Genomic DNA, 8,938 nt, shown 5'->3' on the forward strand with positions numbered 1-8,938 from the left:
ATGTAAACTGTTTTTCTCCTTTACTCCTTTCTTTCCCTGATTGTACAAAATTGCTCTGAAGAATCACGTCATCTGTTTCAGTCATCTTTGCTTTTGGCAAGTATGTTTCAATATCCATTTCCTGATCCTATTCCTAAATAATCATAAATAGAAAAATGTGAATATAAATATGCCAGTATGAAGCTAATGCCAGATGACTCTTATGTCCCCAATGTCCTATATAATACCAATGCAATCAACATTTCAAATCCTGCAAAAGGTTTTTGCATTTGCATTGTCACAGAGGGCTCCACGAAGCTGAGGCTACATACAGCGCTGCGGTTGTGTGGCACGCCAGCCCGCCCAGATGAAAGATCACAGCTTGGGATTTTAGGCTTAAAAACTAGAAACAAGGATGACATTTTCTAGATGGCACCATACGGCAACGTAGGCAAGTAAGTGCAAAACTCACTTGGATAAGCACTTCTCATCCCATGGTCTGACAGGAGAACAAGGAGCAGCCTCTCCTCTGACTTGGAAAAGAAGTGATGGTTTGCAGAAGCACAGGGGCTTGTTACCGCTATGACAGAGATGCAGATTTCCCCGTTATTTGAGATCTACATGCTCTTAATCTTTCTCTAAGTCTTCATTTACTTTCTCTTTTAACATTCCCCTGGCTGAGTGACTACTTCCTTTTGTTACCAGCCAGACAAAGCAGACTTCAGCATCTGCTTTCTCATCAGTTAAGAGGGAAAAAGGCACTGACCTAGCATACGCAGCTTGGTGTTTCTCCAGGACGCCAGAAAACAAGAAAATTAAAAATCTACACCAGCAAGTTGCTGTTAATTCCTATGAACTCTAGGTCTCAGCAGCCTGGTGGTTTGATGGATGCCTCTCTGACTTTTACAGTGGAAGATCTGCATCGCACTCAGCAATTTCCACTGATTTTAGAGAGGCCCAGGTTTCATCTTCCATACTCTCAAGCATTTTTATTACACCTACACATATATGCAGACCAGCGTTCTTACACAGAGTTGGTAAGGAGTCCTGTCTTGCTTTGGAGACCAAATGACTCTGATGAGTCCTGGTATATTCTCCAGATAATCTTTTCCATTTAGCACAGAGGAAATTGAAACAACATTTTCAAAAGCCTTTCTATCTGCCAATCCATATCCTGAGTCAGGAGAAAGCTCAACACATCACGATTTGGTTTGCTCGCCACCCATACCATACGTGAGGCTTTGCTAAAGAGCAGAAGGGCAAGAGGGAGGGAAGCTGCCCACCCGTCTGCTTCTGGCACCTGTGGTCTGGTTGGGCATCACCCTCCAGAGGGAAGGGGAAATGGCACCTTTCTGCTAGGGACTGGACACAATCATCTGGAAGAAGCTTAGAAAAACTGGAGTGGTTTTTTTTCTTCTTTAAACTGAACCAGCCCCCAGCTGGCCAGGCAATAGGCAGAGCTGGCAGAGGAGGAGCAGGATGGCCTCTGGCCAGGGGCCAGCAGTGAGGAGAGTTTTCCACCGGAGGTGAACATCGCTGCTGAGAGCAGCAGGCTCAACAGCAAGGGGCAGTAGCTGGTAGGTTTTTTTTAAAGATTTAAATTATGGCTTGTCCAATCCAGTAGCTGACCTTCTGTTTAAAGAGAACCTTATTTTGTGCTCTACTGAAATAGCCTTCAGGGACAGGAGCCTGCCCGGTGCGCTTGCTCCAAGGACAAGGTTCAGCCGCGTCGCCCCAGTGCCCTACCAGACCTCTGCTCTCATTGCATGGACGCTGAGCTGTGGCTTCCTGAGCAGTGCACGGGAGCACTGCTGCCCACAAGCAGGCAGGCACGCAGCAAGGACACTGGCACAACCACCCCTGTCAGAGCTACAGCTTCCTTGGGAGGACAAACGTCTCCCTCCCTCACCAACATCAGCATTAGATGAGACCATCTCGCAGCCCAGCACCAGGACCTCGTTTCTGGCCTCAGAGGTATGTTCCCTTGCTTTGGCACCACCTTCCAAATTAATCTCCTGAGTCTCGATGAACTCGGAAGAAAGGCAGAGTGCTCCTGACCGCTGCCAGGGGGGACGTGGAGCCGTGCCAGGCTCAGCCCCGGCCGTGGGAGGAACCCACGCTGGCCAAAGGGAGGAGGACAGACTTTGTGCGTAACGCAGCAAAGCAGAAAATAACTATTTCATGGGCAGGTTTGGAGTTTCTCCGTTTATTTTCATTCCAGTGCAGAAACGTCGCAGTCAGTTTCCGACACGCCGGCTGAGTGACTGAGCAGCTCCGAAGCGCGGAGCTGCCCTGGGGCAGTGCCTGGCTGTCACCGGGTGCCAGAAGACTGTCACATCAGGCTGTGCCAGGCTCCAGCATAGCTGCGGGACTGACCCCCCACTGCCATTCCACCCAGGTGGCTGAAAAAGGGTGCTCGACACCACCTAGCTTGCAATTATAAGTATAAAGGGTCCTATAAAATGTTGGGGGGTTTAATAGTAACGTAAGTAGCAACGTTTTCCAAAGTGGAAAATAACCAACAGAGCTGCTAATTTCACTTGGGATTTCTGTACAAGCTCTCAGTTCTGTTACGTTCTAATTAATTTTCCTTCCCAGTGCCCTGAGCACACCAGCAGGCTGGGCAGCTCCCCCCATGCCAAGGCTTTGGCTGCCCCTGCTGAAGCAAACCTGTTCCTGCTGCTCTGGGAAGCGCCGCGGGACACCCCGCTGACCCGTCCCTCAGCTGGGAGCTGGCTTCGGGGTAAAAAGAAAAGTTTCCCTCTAAAAATCAGTTAGGGGAGTATCTAATTGCAAAAATAAGTTTAGTTCCCAAAATTCTTGGAGTCTGTCAAACATTAAATTTGTTTGAAGAGTCCCTGCAACTATTACTTTTTTAGTTTTTAATAAAAATGCTTCAAGGTTGTTGCTATGGAGTACCTAGATCACCTGCAGCTATAAGAATGAGCATCCTGTAATGTATAACGGATGCTGAGGCTGTACTTAGTTTTGCCCAGGGCTTGTTTTGCCTTAAAATGTTGGGTTTTGTTTTGGGCTTGCTTGTTTCAATAATATTTGTTGTAGTTTTCAAGGGCTTAGCAGTAGTCCAGGGAGGATTCTAGTGCTGGTGTTTTACATTTACATATAGCAAGTACTAAACTTCGTTGAATAGTTGATCTTCAACTCATCCAAGAAGAGTTTTAGCAGAATATTGTTTCTGGCTTCACAGCTAGGACCACTGGCAGGCAGGATAACAGGGCAGTAGGCTGGTCTGCCCTTTCCATGGGACAGGGGAGAAAGGGCGAGGTTCCCTGTCCACTCCCCCTTCAGACGAGGTGCTAACCAAAAGCAGGGAGCCCTCCACACTCACAAGTCTGTATTTCAAAGGAAGCAGAGGACTTCTATTTTTATGAATAGTGCTGAGAGCCAGCGATACTGGATAGACATACAGAATGATTCATGAAACTGCAGAACTGTAGCCTTTATTAATCCCAGATGGCATGGGAACATCACCTTTTAAATGAATTCTGATGTCTGAACCTTATTTACTTGTGCCCGAAACAACCACAGCCCTCTAATATTTACCATTATCTTCCAATTTAAAGTCAGCTTAATCACTTCAAAAAGCTTGAGAGTTTGTCAGTTCCAAAACTGAACGGATTTTCTCAGGCTTCTGGCTATCTGATGACACTGGGTTATTTTCATTTTACAGATGACAACGGAAGCACAGATACATGCAGCAGTTGGTTTTTCAAGGCACTTATCCACCTCCTCCAGGTAACTGCTCAGCACTTCCAGGAACAAGTGTGGGTGCTTTTGAAAGTACTCGTTTCCTTAATCACCTTTGTCAAAGACCACCTAGGTCATTTTTTATTTATTTATTTTTAAACAGCAGCAAAAGTTCCCCTGCCTTTGATCACTCCTGGGATAAGCTTCCAATGCAAATGCAGCTGCAAGTCCTGAATTTACTAGTCAAAATATTCCAAACCTTGAAGCATTCAGTAATTTTGAACAGTTACTACAGCTCTAAAGTTCAGTGCAGGCTCTCACCTGTGTTTACTGAAGAAAATAAACATCCATAGAGACCCACCAAAAAAAAAAAAAAAAAAGAAATCAGAGAAGGGGGTTAACTTTTTGATTCACTTTTTCCACCAGTGGCAATGATTCCCTGCAAGCACATTAGTGGGGACCGGGGAAACCTGAGTACCATTACCTCAGCCTGTGAAGCCAGCCAGAGCAAGTTAATTCTGGATGACTAACTGCTCCACAAAACCCCGGAGATCAATGACAGAATGGCTTGTGAGAGTCTATGGGATGAGGACTGAGACAGGCTGTAAATAAGCACAAACTCCCCAAATACATGATCCTGTTCGCTAGCGCTGTGTATAGACATACAGGATCTACCGGACAGCACCTTTAAAAGAAGTCTGGAACTCAGTAGACAGGAGGTTCATCCCACAAATGGTCCCACTGGCCTTTTCTCCACGCAATGTAATGACAAAGGTAACAGGTATTTTTAGAGTCCTTTCGCAGTTACAGCACCCCAGATTGTGAGCTGTTTGCTGAATGCTGGGCACCTTTACAGTGCGTCATGCTGGAGAACCTGAAAAATTTTTACAAAAAACAATCAGCCTCCACAAACCTTCAGCTCCTGGCACATGGATGACTTTACAAGGATTTTTTTAAAAAATCACCTCAGTTAGAAGAGCAGCGTGGCTCACAGACCTGCTCAAGCCACAGGACCACAGTGCTGAAATGAAGGGCAAAAAGGGCACAAGAAAGCGATCTGAAATCCCCACTTTCCTCTCTATTTGTGGAAAAAGTAAAGAAACTGTTGGATCAGAACAGCATACCTTCTTACACAGAACACAAAAATCTTACCTTTTGTCCATTAGCTAGCAATGTATTCTGGTAAATACATTTTACATCACATATATATCTTAGACAAATTATTCCATTATGAAATGAAAGATTTTTAATGCGTCTTTTGCCATTTAAAATGTTTCTCTTCTTACAGGATTCAAGCAACTGTCCCTTAAAGCATGCCAGGGGCATGTGAATGATAATGCAAACATTGGCAAGGGAGTCTGAAGAGGACCACAAAATTTCTCTTGAATTTTCCTCAACTTTTAAGATCACGAGTTTGTAACTGCCAGCATGTATATAACCTTTTGGTATTAAACCATCCAATAATCAAGAATGAAGAAAAAGCATGATGCCAGCATGTATATAGCCCTTTGGTATTAAACCATCCAACAGTGAAGAAAAAGCATCAAAACCAAGTTACTTTTCACTTTTAAGAAGCACTATTTAGAGTCTAAGTGCCAATGATAAGTCACATTCGTCATACTGAATGAGATCCACATACACGCATCCTGGTCACAGCCAGGATTCAGCCCCCGGACTTCCAGGCCCCGTTGCAGGCCCCAGCCCGCTCTCTGTGGAGAGCCCTCCCAGGCCTGCCAGCCCAGCCGCAGCCTCTCGCTGCCATTCTCCCCGAGAACTTCACCCACAAGTGACCAAGGAAAATCAAAATAGAGCAAGAAGGGTCCCTAGCATACTGTAAGAAGTCATAACACAGCAGCAAGCAAGGTAAGAAAAGATATTTATGGCTAGGGTAATCAGCCAATTGAAAACATTAGACATGAAGTTTTCCATCTGCCTAAAGCCCAGCAATTCCTAATAACTGCTTGCATGTACAAAGCTCACAAGAAGCATTCATAAGCTATTTCTTTAGCTCTGAATTATTTTTAACATTCTTATAGTTCGTACCCTATTTACAACCCAGTTTCTGCTCACTACCTACAAGAGATTTTCCTTTCCTCTGAGTTGCAGGCAGAGGCTGGCGCCGCTGTGCAGGGGCTCTGGGTATGTTTCAGTTTGGGCATTTCTCTGACAGTAACAGACAAGATGAGAGCACAGACAATCCCCGGTACTCCAATGAATTCACGTCAGATGACTTCGCACTGTGGCTGTGACAAGCAATAATTTGAATCCAAACCATGTAGAAGGCCTAATTCTGTTCAGGCATAAATTGGAGCAGCTCCACTGAAGCAAACCCAATTTGCTGCAGACCAGCGCAGGACCTGCACGCGGTGGTTCTGGGCATCGCTGCGCCCTCATGAAGGGCCCTGTGAAGCTACGGCAATGCGTACAGACACACAGGCTCTTTTCTGTAGAAAGCCTGAAGCGATGGGAGAAAATTCACCAACATCACAAGAACGGAGCCCCCACAGGGGGCAAGCACCAATCCAGCTCACTCCGCAGCAGCGACTTCTCCCTGCGATGGTGAGGTTACTGCTGCAGCCAAAGGCTGTCCCCGTGCCTCTCAGAGCTCCTGCATTAAAACCACGGCTCCAGATCCACAAAAAAGCTGTGACACTTCCCTTCAAGATGCTCGCTCTTGTTACAGATGTGCAGCCCCAGGTCAGGAGGACATCCCCCTGCATGTGTGGGAGCATGGCCAGCCCCAGGCCACCACAGCCCCTGCCCACCTCCTCAGCCAGGGCCGACAGCAGCTTTGCTCCAGCTCTTTGAGGCCCGTGTCTGCAGCCTCCTGTAGCTCAGGTAGAGCTCGGTGTAGCAGCAGCTCCATGAATAGATGAAGAAAATGAGCACAGGAACCAAGAGCTTGACCAGCCAAGGGGGCAGCCTGCATACGGACTGCAGTCCGGAGCTCCTCTGCCACCCTTCCTCATTCACTCCAGACATGAGGAGCTGAAAACGCATGCATTAACTCACCAAATCCAACAGGACACATCTACATTCTGGCAAAAACTTGAAGGTAGTTGCATTGTCACCTATGTCTGCCATGACTACAAAAATAATTGCACGCGTAATTTGCATATGCAAATCATCCCCAGCTTTCATTAATCTGCTCCTAAAAGTGCTGCCAAGGAAGTGGGAGGTCTATTTAAGGATAGATTCAGAGGGATAAATTAATTGTTATTTAATAGAGCAATTCTCCCATTTTATTTAAGTCCTTTCTCAGCCACTGTGCACCATTAGCAGATGAAATAACATCTAATCAGGCTATCATGTTATTGTATTTTTGCACAAGCCAACAAATGCTTAATGGTTTTTATTTTAGAAGCAAAAAGATTCATATTACAGGAGATTAATGCTGTGAAAAAGTCTATATTAATATCTCTGCAATAAAGGGTATGAATTAATGGATAGATGACCCAGTTACGAAAATGTGGTGGTTTAAAAAAATTCAATACGATGTATTTTTAAACCTCACACTGTTAAGTCTTTGAATATACTTCTACAAAGAAGCCTTCTGTTATGCAAAAATGTTGTACACCCTGGCACAGAAACACGAATTCAATTTTAATTGAAAGAAATCCTGACACCCCCTCACCTAGGAAGCAGGCTTGTATTTCATAATGAAGGCGGCGTTCAGGCTTGATAGGCAATATCCTCTGCTGCCTGCCTGAGTTTTAATCCAGCAGCAAGCAGAGGCTCTGGGGTTATGGCCAAAAGGTAAGTACTGCTTCCGACCACCGCAGCCCACATTCCGTTCGTCTCCGGGCCAGGCGGCTGAGCAGCTGGCGCTGACACCAAGAGGAGCAGCTTAACGGGCATCAAGGGGCACAGCGCTCCCGTCACTTCACTAATGGCATCCTACAGAGAAAGCCTTGTGGAAGAGAACATCACCTGCCTCCATCAGCCCTCACCCACTCTTAAACTTAACGCACAGCAGCTATAGTTCCTGCATTGCATAGCTAAGCAGTTCTACACTCTAAGAACTGAACTGAGCACAAGTTTGTTCTCAGAACAAAATAAACTAAGAATGCCTACATTTCAAGTTCTTTAATGAACAATATTTTTGCCTACTCCACAAGTTCTGCTTGCTCACCCATTGTTTCCTCCCTTCTCCAGCCAGCTCCTACCACTCAGCTTCAAAGCAGCCCAGCATCAGTTACATTTTCTTCATTCCCTTGCCAGCTACTCCAACATCACCCAATGAAACTCTTGAATTTCACGTCTTCTGAGCAAGATGCTACAGATGAGGCACTCAGCTCAAGGCTGGGCCTTGCAAGGTTTTGCCAACAGTGCCTAGTGAAGCTGAAGGTCTGTAAGTTTTGTAATTTTTTCTCAGTCACAGAAAAAAGAATTTCTGAGGAAACTTGAAAGTATAGAGAAAAAAATAAAATGAAGTTTTTTAAATCATTCTCTGTCATTTTTATGTCTTAACATGCCATCACAGGGAGATGGTAGCTCAGAGGCTTGTAAATAATCACATCCCGCTACATCTCTGGTTGTTACTCAGCTGAGCTTTTCTGAAATATTTAAGTAATCATTCTCTATCTCTATTAAAACAACAGATGGAATTACCAAGCTTCAATATTATGCTGGAATTCCGCAGCAATTTATTAACAGCTTGAACTCTGTTCTCTTGAGGGTTTAACCTGATGGTTGAACCCAATTACATTACAGTCCTTTATTCATCAAGGGACATATGTAATATGATATTAAATGTGAAAACTCATGCCTGAATAATGTAGTCTTTGTGATACAAATTGACAGAGCATGGAAGCCCAAATTTCAAGCACAAACTCTTCTTAAGTCTGATCTTACATCACAAAAATCCAGGATCAATTCCAATACTGTCAGCAGACTTACCAACGTAAAACTAGCCTATTAGTGCTGATTCATTGTCTTCATCTCGTATGATTGCCAAACCACTCTGAAGTCCCAGGCATCCCAGAAATTAGTATATATTTAAATCTGCGCACTCCTCCATCTGGTATCAGTCCCACCACTACAACCTAGGGGAACCGCTGCACACACACAGTACCCAGGCTACCATTTCCAGCCTTTCAAAGCGTTCCAACATAGCATGGAAGACTCCCATACATAGCAAGAAATCTTACACCTCGCTGTGGCAGCTGTATTTGCCATTGTATTTTAACATCGCTCCTTATAAGCTAACTTTGACAGGCTAACATTGCTTTTTCCATTATGAATCTTCCCT

At 45.0% G+C, this 8,938-nt stretch overlaps 1 long non-coding RNA gene across 1 annotated transcript; it reads left to right on the forward strand.

Annotated features, from left to right (window-relative positions):
- The first annotated feature begins 1,354 nt into the window (after positions 1 to 1,354).
- LOC308199233 lies at positions 1,355 to 7,768 on the forward strand. The gene is made up of 4 exons (XR_013954522.1): positions 1,355 to 1,953; positions 2,578 to 2,722; positions 3,671 to 3,735; positions 4,976 to 7,768. It is a non-coding gene; the product is annotated as an uncharacterized lncRNA (long non-coding RNA).
- Positions 7,769 to 8,938: the final 1,170 nt, after the last annotated feature.

The sequence above is a fragment of the Anser brachyrhynchus genome, assembly GCF_964034855.1.
Source record: "Anser brachyrhynchus genome assembly, chromosome: 8".
Taxonomy (NCBI): Eukaryota; Metazoa; Chordata; class Aves; order Anseriformes; family Anatidae; genus Anser; species Anser brachyrhynchus.